The following is a 14,879-nucleotide window of genomic DNA, read 5'->3' on the forward strand; positions in this document are numbered from 1 at the left end:
CTCAAAAACACCAAAATTCATGCAATAAAAGTACACATAAGATGAGATATGTGAACGGAATAATATTGAAATGCAAGGAACAGAACTCCATATTTTCATAGGCATTCAGAAGATACATAATGCAAGAAAAGAATACGGGGAAACTGTTAATGTGTTTGTGTGTTTGTGTGTGTGTGTGTTTGTGTGTGTGTATATATATATAGAAATCATAGTCGTAGGTTGCATCTTCTCAATCAGACCTTATAGTTGTACTTAACATAGTTTATTTGATAGGAATCATGTTATAGATCATGTTTTGGGGACATAAAAATAGGTTTTTTTAAGTCATGAAATTTTGCTACATTGTGAGCTGCTGATTTTTTATGATCTTAAAAAATCTACATGTATGCCATAATCACATGGTCCAATACTTGTTTCCCAATAAATAATGATTGTAGATCATACCTATAGGGTTTGATCAACGAGAAAAACTTGGAATTTTTGAAATTTTCAAGCTTCTATTAGGAGGGAATAGGTGCCCCGGGAGCACCCTATCATTACTATATATATATATATATATATATATATATATATATATATATATATATATATATATATATATAAAATATGTGTGTGTGTTGCGTGTATGTGCATAGGTATATATAGTATAGATATAACTATGTATTTTTATTTTTTATTAGAATGTAGGTTAGGTGTAAATGTAATTTTATTTTTTTATTTTATTTCTTTATGTTGTGGCCTACTAGCCATTAGGGATTCCTAACAGCTAGCAGTCCTCTTTTGTTGTGTATATATATGGGGTTAAAACCCCTTGTAAGCAATGCATGTTTTGTGCATTTGTGAGTAATAAAATTAGTTATTTGTAGTTGTGTTTGTGAGTGCCCTTAGTAGCTTGTGATTGTGTTCCTTGCCCTTTAGTGACTCTTGTATATTATTTTGCACTTAGTGGCTTTATGATATTATTGCTTTCTTGAAGACTACATCTCATGGTATCAGAGCCATTGGCTCTTGAACCTTCATGACCTAAATTCATGATTGGTGGCTTCATTCTCCTTTCCATTATTTGTGGTGCTCGAGTGCTCGTGGTGTGCATCCTTCATCCATCTTCCTTCTTCATCCCTTCTTTTCTTCTTTTGTTTCACTTCTTGTCTCTCTTTCATGGCCAAAAAGGAGATTGTCACAATCGTTACTATCAAGTTTGATGGAAATAACTATTCCATGTGGCGACGACCATGAACCAGCTTCCTATGGGAAAAGAGTTGTGGCATCTCGTTGATGGCTCCACACTGGAACCTCCACTTGTCCTTATTAGGGAGGTTAATTTAGCAGAAGTAGCTTTAAAAGATGGTGAAAAAGAAAAGGCTATGCCGCGATTACTAGAAAGCCTTGGAAGAATGGAAAGTTGGCATACCAAGGCCCTATCATGGTTCATGAGAAGCATTGTAACACATGAAAATTTTCATAGACTTTTTCGTGAATATAAATGAAAATTTTAGTGAAAACATGTGATTGAATGTGTATTATATTTAATTTAATGTGTGTTTATTTGTGTTCAAATGTGTAATTAAGATACATTAAAATATAGGATTTAAGGTTATTCAAAAATATATTAAAAAGAATTTTGGTTTGGAAGTTGGATTTAGTTTTTAAGAAAGATGCATTTGGGTTGGCTATTTGGGCCTTTTAAAATGGATTGGGACCCAATTGAGTGCCCAACCCAATTTCTTTTCATTTAATGTTATGGGTGGGACCCATTCCTTTAGTCAAACTGACTTAGAAAGGGGGATTTAGAGGGGGGAAGTTCACGTAGTTTTCCCCAAATTCCTTATATATATATATATATATATATATATATATATATATATATATATATATATATATATATATATTTCTTCTAAATATTGAAAGAGGCTGAAATTGGGTGCTGCAAAAAGGGAATTGAAGAGTTGATATTTGGAGGAAGAACCCCAATCGAGCAACCGAACTACTTGACCCTCGCGATTTTGAGGTAGGGGCATAGTGATTGTGCATGAATATGTTTTGTTTAGTGCACATGCATGTTTTTGGGTGATTCAAAATCATATTCAGCCATGAATATGAATTATGGCTGAGATATAAATGAATTTCAAAGTGTAAAGAGGGTAAGCATGTGATTCTTGTGAGTAAGAATACATTTGAGTTAGTTTGCAGGTTTCTGCACTTAATTGGTTTAATTAGTCCTTGAATTGAGATTTTTAAAGTCTTGCACACTATTGCTGTACTTATACACATGAAATTGTGTTTTTGTTGTTGTTTTGCACATACCTGTTGGATTAACCTATGCAACATATTTGTGTTGCTAAATCTGTATATGTTACTTGTGCACATACGCAATATTTGAGAGGTTATGCTGCTGAAATTTTGAATATATGTGTTGTACACACTTTCAGCAAATGGTGTGATCCTTTACACATTACGGTTGTATATATGCATAGAGTTATGTGTTTCTTCTTATGAATTGGTGGTGAATGGATGCACAGATGGTTTGGTGATTGTTTATAAATTTTTTGCTATACACGCGCCAATTACGTGTTGTTAATTTGGATATATGTGCAAAGCAGTCGACCCCTGCTGGACAGGAGTCGACCCATAGTTATTTCATGTTGTGGAAACCCCCAAAAGTCAACTCCATCATTGGAGAGTCGAGCCTTCTTTCAGGTGTTTGGAACCCGACAGTCGACTTCTTTATGGGAGAGTCGACCCTTACATATGAAATTGACCCAAGTGACTCTAAGAGTCGGCTCTCTGAACTAAGAGTCGACCCTCAAGAGCTGAAGAGTTGACTCTCTGAATTGAGAGTCAACCCTTGAGAGCAAAGAGTCGACTCTCAAAACTAAGAGTCGACCCTCAAGGCCCTGATTGCTTTGTACACCTTGGGAGTGGACCCTTCATCCCAAAAAAGTCAACCCTTGAGCTCTATTTTGATATTTTCATGCTATTTTGGTTCAGGTAAGGGCAATTAAGCCCGGGATTGAATGAAATCACTTTGAGAACACGTTGTATGATATGTTTAGATCGTGTTTTCAATTGAAATGCATTTGTGAATGCTTGGTGATTCAAGTAAGGACCCGTTCCATAATAAGATGCACAATTTTGAAATTGTATGGAAATGAATTTGTATCAGAACATGTTATGAACTGTGAAATATGTTATATCCCTGAATATGATGAAGGTATGCTTGGAATGTGTTCATGTGATGAATTATGCATCAATTGTTGTGTTATGGATATGTTTGACACCCGGATATGATGAAGGTAGTATGGTATGACTGGTATCACTTGTATTTGACACTTTGTTATAACATGGGATGTTACAACTGCCGCTGTGATCATTATGCTTGTACGGATGCTGACTACTTTGTGAGCCCTCAGTTCAGAGTAACTGTTGTGCCATATGTGCACTGGATGGATGTGGGTGTAATTTCTCTTATGATGGTGAAGTAAAACATATATTATGCATGCAAATGTAACCCATGGCTGGGTTGGGGGTTGTGTATCACCCCAAGATGTGGTGTTCTACACCCGAAATAAATTAATTCACACACATATAACTAAACAAGGAAGATTTTGTGTATCATTTCTCTTGGCATTCTGAGTGTTTTCCCTTAACTTAAGTTGGGAGATTCTGTGTCGAATCTTTGGTCTACCTCGATATGGGAGAGGGGTATACCATTAACTTGAGTTTTGGAGATCTTGTGTATCATTTCCCTGAACTAAAAATCCTTGCCTCCATGGGAGAGGGGTATGTCTTTATCGGATCCTTGCCTCGGTGTGGGAGAGGGATATGGGACAATTACTGTTGTGGACTTTGTGCCTCACCCAGTCCCCAGTCCTCGGAGTTAGGGGGGCAGGACTACTATTGGTAATTTTATGTCTTATGCAGAGACTTTGAAATGCATCTCATTCTAGTTAAGCCTTTGGAGAAAGATCGCCTAGTCACAGGCCATCCCCATTGGATTCGGTTTCAGCTGAACATTCAGGTATTAAAATTACATAGCATAATGAATCCCGAATGACCTCGGCCTGACTCTCGGTACTACCTTGTGAGTACGCACAGGGGAGGTAAATAAAGAAACATAATGACTAACCAAACAGTTTATTTTGCATTAAGTTTGCATTTGAATTCTTGTAAATTATTTTTTATCAAATTGTCTTGTTAGTTCATACATTGCTTATGATTGACATGTACGATACTTGATGATATGATTTCTAGAACTGTGCATCATGATGTGTTTTCTAAATATTGTTTATGCGTATAATTGTCGTGTTTCCTACTGAGACTCAAATTGAGTTCTGACGGGATTTATCCCAATTAATTTCATATTAAAGAATGATCTGTGTTGAGCAATTGCAGGTTCGTTGAGGATAGCACCATAAATCATACTTTTGGGGTCCTACAAAATTTTGGTTTTGTAATTTTTAATACAATGTAAATATTTATTTTAAATGAATTGTCTTATGAAATGGAGGTTTGGTTTTGGAACTATCTGTAACGTGCTCAAAATGTTTAACCCTGAGTAATTTTGGTTTTCGTTATAACTCTGTTTTAAAAAAAATGGGTTAAAATTTTGGGGCGTTACAAGCATGGATGAGGATACATATGCCAATATTTTGAACTTTGAAAAGGACGACAAAGCATGCACCTTCCTAAAGTAAATGTACACCCAAAAGGATGTTGCCTATAAGTAGGAGATTAGATATCAAATACACTCTTGTATACAAGCTGACAAATGAGTTAGAGAGTATTAAGGGATGAGATGGCTAGACATGACCCTATATGAGACATGCCCAATTATTTAGAAAAATGAAGCATGTATAAGAAGAACAATTCTTTTAATTCATGAAATGATTGAGATCCAAATATGAGCAAGTTCATGTTGTCATCCTACACCACCATGAGATTCCTCCTCTTCATGAAGTCTTGGCGAACATGTGCATGAAGGAAACTCAAAGATCCTATCAAAGCTTGAGTTACAGCAAAACTTGTACAATAGAGGAAGAAGAAGAAGCAACGTGAGAGAGGGTTGTGTTAGAAAGTGACTTTGAATATATTAGGTTCAATAATGAACCCATATACATGCACATGAAGTGCGAATAAACCCACTCAATGGAACAACACAAGCACATCATGTGCTAATACATAAACCCATAAAAGGGGTAAATATGACTTAAAGTCATAAGTTGAATATTATTGAAGAAAAAGGAAGAAGAGGGTAAAAACCCTATACAATGGAGCAAATGCTCCTACAAGGAGTATTCTACACAAGGGGGAAAGACCCCTATTTATAAGCCTTAAAGGGACCACCTTGGGAGCTCCCAAAAGAGACGTTGGAGAGCCCCCAACGGTCACATTTGTGACCGTTGGGGGCTCCCAACGTCTCTATTGGGAGGCCCCCAATATGGTACGAAAAAGAAAAAACAAAAAACAAAAAAGAAAAATATTACAATGCATATTCCAATTGGAATATGCATAAAATGACAAATTACAGAAATACCCTTGAGGGTATTTTAGGAAGAAAATATATATATATTTATATATACATAAATAGAGATACGTATACATATATATATATATATGTATATGTATCTTTATATATATATATATATATATATATGTACATTTAAGGATTATATTTCAACATACATATATGTGTACTCATACACATATTTTAACACCCCCCCCTCAAACTTTGCGGGGAAACGAAAAGGTTGAAAAAGGCGCAAGACTCCAAGAGGCTTCGGTAATGAACTGGAACACATTAGACCAGCATGTCCTAAGCTTAAAGGTAAGATTGCTTCTGTTGGTGAAATCACACCTAAGAAAAAAGAAGTAAGCAAAAATTGAGGAGATATTAAAGACATGCTTAATCCAATATCGAAGACACTTCAACAACTTCTCAACTCATCCTCCACTTCGGGTGCCACCATTGCATCGCCCTCATCTCCTCTAGGTATGTGGATTCTTGATTCGGGTGCTTCCTTTCATATAACACCTCATAAGACTGTTCTTTCCAAAGTTTATTCTAATCGTATTTCATCTTATGTTTCAACGGCCGATGAAACTTCTTTAAAAATAGAGAGTATTGGAACACTTGATTCAAAACATTCTCAAAATTTTTTGGTTCAAAAAATAAGGGTGGTTCCAAAATTAAATTTAAATCTTTTTTCGGTTTCTCAAATTTTAGATCATGGTTGTAAAGTTTTTTTTCACCTAAAGATTGCACCCTGCAGGATCTTCAATTAAGGAAACTGATTGAGCAAGGCCATAGGAGAGGCGATCTTTATTTTATGGATTTTTTCTCTCTTCCACCCAAGTCATTTTGTAATTTTGTACATGTCAAAGTATTGATATTTGGCATAAGAGACTTGATGACCTTAGCTTTTCAAAGATGCTCTTTTTCTTTTTTGGGAAATACATGTAATGAAAAAGACATCTTGTAAAGATTGCATTTTTGGAAAAATGAAAGCAATTTTCTTTCCCCAAATAACTTTTGTTTCTACATGGCCTTTTGAATTAGTAAATTCGGATGTATGGGGTCCCTCACCTATCATATCAAAAGGAGGTTACTTGTATTATTGTAACGACCCGTAAAAAAAAACGGTGTCGGACACGTGTCAGACACGTGCGTTGCACGTGTCGGACACGTGTCAAGGTTGGTCCGTCGTTTCGGACCCGGATCCGAGTTGGACCCGAGCCCGAACTCTGACCCGGCTTCTCGAATGATCGAGAAGCATGTGACTTTTAAGTCACAGGCGTCTCGGGCGAGGGGCAAAACCCTCGCCCCTTCTCACTCCTCTGCTCTGCCTCCTTCGAGCTGTCGCCGGCGATCGGAGACGCCGACGAGCAGCTCCGTCCGGCTGCCTCCTCTCTCGGTCCGGCAGGCCTCCCGACGACGCGAGCACCACTCGGCCTCCCTGACGACCGGCGTTTCTCCCCCTTCGAGCTTCGGTGAGCTCCCCGATCGCTACCCCTTTCTGTCGCCAAACGGCACCGCCGCCACCTCTTCGCTTCCTCCACCTACCCTGGGGCGACCGACGACCAGCGATCCTCCCTGCAGCCGCCACTATGAGGTACCGTCTCCCCGCCAGCCACCGGCTGCCTCCCCACTGGGCTTCGACGACCTGCCTCCTCTCTACGATCGACGATCTCTGGGCGTCGACGACTCCCTGTCCTCGATGCCGCCGCCTGCGACCTCGGTTTCCTCAGTGGCCACCCGCGACCCAGTTGACTGCGCGAGAGCCCCCGATCCCCCTTGTTCTGCTCCCGTGAGGCCTCTTTTCCCCCCTTCAGTCGCCGACGATTCGCAGCCGACGACGACCTGCGTTCCTCCCTGCAGTCGCCGAACGCCGGCGATTCGCCACTCGTTTCCACTCAGCTCCTCCCCCGGTCGCTACGGTCTTCGGAGGTATAACCCTCCCCTCTTTTCTCCTGTGTGTTGGGTGGATCGATAGGGGGGCTGAGCCCCCTGTCACCACCGCTTGTTGGCAGGGGGCTAAACCCCCCCTGCCACCCTTTGTTGTTGGTCGATAGGGGGCTGAGCCCCCTGTCGTTGGCCCTTCTTGGCAGGGGGTTCCGCCCCCTGTCACTCTCTTTGCTGTGGGACGACAGGGGGGCTGAGCCCCCTGTCGCCTCTTGTTTTGGCAGGGGGTTACCCCCCCCCCCTGCCTTTTTGCTCTTGGTCGACAGGGGGGGCTGAGCCCCCTGTCGCCTCTTGTCGGCAGGGGGTTACCCCCCTGCCTTTTTGCGTAGTGCGGCAGGGGGACTGAGCCCCCCTGCTCTTTTGGTGATTCTCGGTAGGGGGAGGGGTCCCCCTGCCTTGGTATTGCCTCTCGGCAGGGGGCTTTGCCCCCTGTCTTCTTTTTGTTTGCCGGCAGGGGGCGAGGCCCCCCTGCCTTCTGCTGTTTTCCCTGCAGGGGGTGGAGCCCCCCCTGCACCCTCTGTTGTTCCTGGCAGGGGGCGGAGCCCCCCTGCTCGCTTGTTGCTCCTCGGCAAGGGGCTCTGTCCCCCTGTCCTTGTGCCTGTCTGCAGGGGATGGTGTTCCCCCTGCATTTGTGGCCCAGCAGGGGGCAGAGCCCCCCCTGTTCTCTTGTTCCTTCTCGGCAGGGGGTTCTGTCCCCCTGCCTCCTGCATTTTTGCCGGCAGGGGGCGAAGCCCCCCTGCTTTCCTGTTTTCGAGCAGGGGCTTGCCCCCTGCATCTCTGTGATTGTTCTCCGGCAAGGGGCCTTGCCCCCTTGCCTTGTTCTTGCTGCCGGCAGGGGGCTGCGCCCTTGTCTCATGCTCTGTCAAGGGGTGTTTTCCCCCTGCCTTGTTGTTGCAGGTGTGGCAGGGAGCCCCTGCTCCCTCCCCTGCCTTTCCTTGTGCTAGCAGACAGGGAGCTCCTGCTCCCTGCCTCTGCTACTGTTGCCAAGCAGGGCTGAGGCCCCTGCCTCTGGCACCCTTGTCTGCAGAAAGCAGAGTTCCTGCATCTGCCTCCTGCAGACAGGAGGCCTTGCTGCCTTGTTGCTTGTGTATTTTTCGGCATATGCTAATGTTCTGAGATCTCCAGGTTGAACGGTGGATCCAGCTCGCCCTCTGTGGCTCGAGCTCTTGCTTGCCTACGCTGCATGCGTACGAGGACCCGCAACCCCTTAAGGTAGGGGATTCTTGCGTGAAAGGACAATGAACTGATAAAATGCTAAAATAAGAAAGATAACTAAAAGAGGACGATATATGTATACGTATAATATATATACGTATGTCTTTACCTTCAAGGACGCGGTTTCGCGATCCTTGTCCTCTTTACTTTCATGCACTTTCCTTTCTGTCGCCATCGCGCTATATGTGCCTAGGCTTTTCATTTCTGTCTTTACATTTCCTGTCTTTTAATTCAAGGACGCGGTTTCACGATCCTTGTCCTCTGTACTTTTCCGCACTCCACTTTCTTGTTGCCCCGCGCTTTGCGCCTCGGCATTTACTTGCTTATGTCTGCTTTGTTCTCCAGGATGCAAGTCCTGGTCCTCCTTTATGTTCATGCACTTTACCTTCTTGCATTTACTTGTTGCCCCGCGCTTTATGCGCCATGGCCTTTGCTTCTCGCTTTATCCTTCGTGCTTTACTTTCTTGTACTGTCGTGCTTGCTCTTGCTCTTGCACTTGCCTTTTGCTTGTGTTTGTTCTTACCTTGTCGTTGCCCTTCATGCATGTATTCTTATCTCTATCGTATGCTTTCTTTCTTACTTACGCTTATCGATCTATCGAGGTGCAACCCTATGCCTCGTGAGTCGTCCTTTACACTTGCGTAGTCAGTATAGGATCTCCTACCTCACGAGTCGCTTGCGTAGTTGCCTGCTTGTGCGTTACGATGATCGAGGTATGATCTCATACCTCGTGTGGAGCTTTAGCGTTCTACCCTCACGGTGCGACTTTGCCCCTCGAGTCTTGTCCCTCGTCGTACCTTTGTATTAATATGTGCATGAGTTTGCCTCTTGTCAGCTTGCACTCCCTGAGTGCAAACTTCGAGTGCATAGTGTATATCGTCTCACTTGGCTTACAAGCCATGACACACACTTATGCACTTCAGTTCTCAAAAGACATCGCCTTAGGTGCAAACCTATTTTCAAGATGTATAGCTTGTAAAACAGAAGTAGCGGTCGAACCGCCCAAATTGATGTATTTGGGATAGATGTGTTACAACCTTGGTTTGCCTATTCGATACGACTTAGATAACCTCGTTTAGGATCCTGTGCACGAATGGGGCAGGGATCCTAGCAAGGTACATGCGCCATCACTAGATCGGCGTTACCTCACCTCTGATACGAGACCTAGTTTCTAGGCTTTCTGGTTCAACCAAGATAGTAGTGTCTTCCATTGTGAAGGTATTGTTGGATCTTTTACGAAGGATCCATGTTCCTACTCTTGTAGTTGTACCCTTAGTCACATACGATATGTTTGGGCTACGAGAGCAGATCGAGAGGTCTATAGTAACCTCTAAACGTGTATTGACACATTAAGCTAATCCTGTTACGTTGCTTTCGCATAATGAGCAGTTTGCTCGCGATTGTCTAAAGGACCCGAGCACGATCAGTTGGGACTGGAATGAGTTCACTGCAGGCTTCTATAAAGTAGAAGCATTGGGATTTCCTGTGAGAGATCCATACCCCTCTCATCGTGGTTGTACTTTTGAACAGGTACGTTGCGTACTACGATGAGTAGGATGAGAGGTCCATGTCTGCCTCGAACATGCAATGGCATGTGTTTGAGATCACAAGAGTGATGTTTCTACCCTCACTGGGGATTAACCCCCTTTCATCGTGATTGTATATGTGAATAGTTACGATGCGTACTGCGGTGACTAGGATGAGAATGGTGTGCTTGCCTCGAACGCGCAATGGCGCGTATAACTCACTTAAATAATAACCATGCGCCCTCACAGGCAAGATGCTCGATTGGGTTGAAAGACCAGAGCATGAGAATGGGACGGCGGTTAAGAAACCCTCCGTCGTGCTCATTCGGGACGGTTCATCAAGAGAGAGGATGGATGGTACAAAACTCCGATGGACAGTCATATATGGCAATCTCGGGCAAAGATCCGACCTTCCCCAGTCATCGGAGGTTAGGGGAAATCCTTTTGGCCACTTCTGCAGAAGTACGGATGCGCATCCATTGGGCCTTTGTTTGCCTTTGGGGATTTACTCTCTTGGTCACAGACCGTCCCCTTAGGAAGCGGACTCAGTCAGTCATTCGGGGTATAATAAAATACATAGCATAATGGACCCCCGAATCGATCTCGGTTGTTTCTATGTTTTGCCTTGTGCGTACCCACAACGGCCTGCTCAGTAATGAGACAAAATATAACTTATACACATGATCATGAGATACGCATGTTGTGACGTGCTTTGCTTGTTTGCTTGTTAGCTCGGTAGTTTGGTATGCTATTCGTTGAGCTAGGTACGTCCGTCGAGGCATTACCCTTGTTGGTTAAACTGCTTACGGAGTTCCTTGCTTGGTAATAACTAGCTTCTCATACTAGTTGATTGCTTATCTTGTATTGCTTATGAATTGCTTGTGATGCAATAGCCTGTGCCTCACGATTAATGTAATCACTTGTCGATGGACTGAGCCATCCTATGGTACTTGTATGTATTACGAGTGTTGTTATGAATACCTGTCTTATGAAATTGCTTTGCTTGGCTGGTGAATAGAGTTAGTTACTCTTCACCTATTATATTTGTGAGATTGCTATAGTTGTCTGTTCAGCACTCTGATCCTTCCTGCTCTTTTACGTAGCTGTCTGTTTTACTAGAGTTTTGCTTACTCCACAGCACATTTGGTTAGATCTGCTAGTCTTGCTTGTTCCTGCTTGAGCTAGCATTTATCTTACTTATTGCAGCTTCTGCTCTTTCTTGTCCTTTGCACCCCTACTAGTCTGTTGTGTGACTGACCCATTTTCATGGGCAGGTGGTGAACAGGTTGAGACAGCTTGTGATGGCATGATGACGCAATGCATTCAAGGCAATGCCCTTTCCTGACGTTGCGCTCCTGGGGATACTTTTGATGGATGCAGTATAAGGTTTCTTTGAAAGCATCTCTTTTGATTATAACTCTGCATTTCTAAAACTGTATTACCAAAATGTGGTTCTTCTTTTCATTTCAATAAAATATATTTTTGAACTGCAAATCGGTTTGTAAGGGGGAATCTGCTTTTGGTTGTAATGTGCTCAAGGTCTAGGGACTTGTTATTTTGAACCTGATCTTCCGCTGAACTTCTGTTTTAAACTCTGATAAATGATTGATTTCAAAGCTTTCAACCTTTTTCATAAAAGGTTTCAAGTCCACGATTTTGGGGCGTTACAATTATGTTATTTTTGTTAATGATTTTACTAGATACACATGGATTTATTTTCTAAATCATAAATCCGAAGTGTTCTTTTTTTTTAAAGAATTCCATATAATTATTAAAAAACAATTCTTAAGCAACCTTTCTATTCTTAGATCGGATTCAGGAGGAAAATACATATCTAATGATTCAAAAAATTACTTAAAACAAAATAGAATTTGTCATCATAGCTCTTGTCCTAGAACTCCGCAACAAAATGGGTTAGCGGAAAGAAAGCATAGACATATAATAGAAACCACTAGAACTCTTTTAATTTCTAACGATATTCCAAAAAAGTTTTGGGTCGAAACCGTTCTAACCTCAACTTAATTAATAGAACTCCTTTGTCCTCATTAAACAATGTTTCTCCATTTGAAAAGCTTTTTAAAATGACTCCTGATTTTAAAAGACTAAGAATCTTTGGTTGTAGGTGTTATCTTCTTACTCATAAAAATGATAAACTATCTCCAAAAGCCATTGAGTGTGTTTTCCTAGGCTATGGAGAAAATAAAAAAGGATATTGATGTTTTGATCTAATAAATAACAAACTTTATGTTTCAAAAGATGTTACTTTTCTTGAAAATAAAAATGGGTTTGATAACAAAGAACCGAGGGATGGCAGTGGACCGGGGCGGGGGGCAAGGTCTCCACCCCCGCCCCGACTTTAAAATTTAACCTCCATCCCCGATCCACCCCCGTGGCGGGGGAGACTTTGGACCTCCACCCCCGCCCCGTCTCAAAATACTAATCCCCGTCCCCACCCCCGCATTGTCCCCACCCCGCCCCCGCCTCGTCTCCGCCACACCTCCGCCTCCACCTCCGCCTCGTTCCCCGCAATTTTACCCATGCAAGAACGACCAAGCACCAGACACCATGGCTTCGCGCATCTAATCCGCAAAGAATGGAACAGAAGCGGGTGAAGCAAAACCAAGCGACATCAGTTTGGGGTTTTTCGGTGATTCGACTGATTGATATGATCAATCGGTAAGATGATAGAGGAACCAAAAGTGGGAGCAGAGCAAATAGAAATAGCAAAGGAAATCAACGACGGTGATCGGAATCGGGGGGGAGAGAAAAGGATACTTGAGGGTACGTGGTTGAGGGCGACGCCGGTGCTGGACGGCGGCGGGGATGCGATTGGTGTCTTCGTAAGCGGAGATGTAGACAGGGCCCCTATAGTCCATTTCGGCGAGGGCAAAGCTTATGTTCTGGGCGATGGCATGGGGGTCAGCCCCGCCCCATTGTTGTTTGGCATCTTCCAGAAGCTCGACGTCGAGGACATGCTGTTGAGCGTGCCGCTGGTTTGTCGCCCCTGGAGTGTCGCGTCCCTCAACCCTCTCTGTTAGACCTCGCTCGACCTCCACACATGGGAGTGCCTCTTCCGCAGGTTCTTCCCCCAAGGAACGACCCAGATCGTCCTCGACTTCGCGAAGCTCCTCAAGTTCGTCGTCGACCGCAGCCGCGGAAACCTCAAGTCCATAGTCTTCCTCAAGTGCGACATCAGTGGTTGGCGACGTCGACGTCGACAGAGATGGAGTGAGGGAAGAAGGAAGGAGGGAGAGATGGCGTTGGCCAACAGTGGTTGGCGACGGCCCGGCTCTAGCGAGAATGCAGATGGGGGAAGGGAAAGAGGTGACGACAACGGCTCTGACGGATAAAACATAGGGTTAGGGTTTATTTTTTTTATTCAGGGTCTTTTAGTAATATGGGGCGGGGCGGGGGGAAAGTGTTGGTCCATCCCTGCCTCCATCCCCATTTCATGCCCTCCATCACCGGTTCAAACAGGGTGGGGCCCCGCTTTCCCCCGGTCCACTGCCATTCCTAGTACCCTCAGGATAGGTAATTATCGAAACAAGATTATCATGCTCACTTTACTTATTCTAAATTGCACATTACAAAAGGAACGCATATGTTAGTCTTGTTCTGAATTTTGATATCTATGCACCTACCAAATTTTTTATAAGTCTGACCCGTTTTATGGGGTACTGGTGATGATTAGGTTGGTACGACAGGCGATGGCGTGATGATATCAAGATCTCACACTTTCTCTGATGTTTCATTCCTAAGCACGTTTTGAAATTTTACATAAGGGTTTCTTTTGAAATTTCTCTTTTGTATAAACTTTAATTATCAAAAACCTTGTTTTGAATCTATGTGGTTTCAATGCTTATATGGAGATACAAATCTATTTTGTAGCTTGTAATGTGCCCAAGGTCGGTAGACTTGTTATTTCAAACACTATTTTTTTGTTGAACTGCCATTTTAAAATCTGAAAAAGGATTGATTGCAAAGCATTTAAATTTCTCCTAAAAGATTACAAGTTTGGGATTTTGGGGAGTTACATTATCGATCCCACTATGAAAGAAGAAGAAGCACATGAGAAATCTTCCCAAACTTGTGAATTTGCAAATCTTGTACATATAAATGAAAAATGTAGTGAGCAGGAAAGGCTTAACTTATGTACACTTTGTTATATGGAGTGGCAATCCAGCCACAATTGTAATCTCATGTACACTATAGTGGAAAACAAGAAAGAAGAGGAGAGGAACAAAGCGATCCACGCGGAGACACCAAAGGTCTCCTATGCGTATGCCGAGGAAAATGATTTTCAAAGCTTTGCTATGATGGGATGTAATACCCAAAAAATTTAAGAGATTCTATATGATTTGGGCCTGGGATCCAAATTTCAGATCCTGGACCCATAAAGGGATCTTTACGAATAAATTTACCTCGTATAATCTTATATGTATATATAAGTGCAATAATTTCAATTAATTAAATGATTCGAGGGATAACTATTTACGATAGTGCATAGATGGGTCCGGGATCCACCCTTCGGATCCATATACCCATATATATATAATCATAATAAAATAAAGAATGCGGTAAATAGTTTTAGACGGATCCACTCTTATAACCAGTCCAGGTCCAAATTGGGATTTGGATCCCGAGAAGCAGAGTTTGGACCCGATATCCGGGAAAGAGAA

The 14,879-nt window shown here is 42.7% G+C and overlaps 1 protein-coding gene across 2 annotated transcripts in view; it reads right to left on the minus strand.

Moving 5' to 3' along the window:
• MTM1 (Myotubularin-like phosphatases II superfamily) overlaps positions 1-14,879 on the minus strand; it is a 178,538-nt gene that overhangs the window by 97,415 nt on the left and 66,244 nt on the right. The gene's annotated exons all lie outside the window — the stretch shown is intronic.

Source organism: Nuphar pumila, chromosome 2, assembly GCF_984573655.1.
Source record: "Nuphar pumila chromosome 2, dmNupPumi1.hap1.1, whole genome shotgun sequence".
Lineage (NCBI taxonomy): Eukaryota > Viridiplantae > Streptophyta > Magnoliopsida > Nymphaeales > Nymphaeaceae > Nuphar > Nuphar pumila.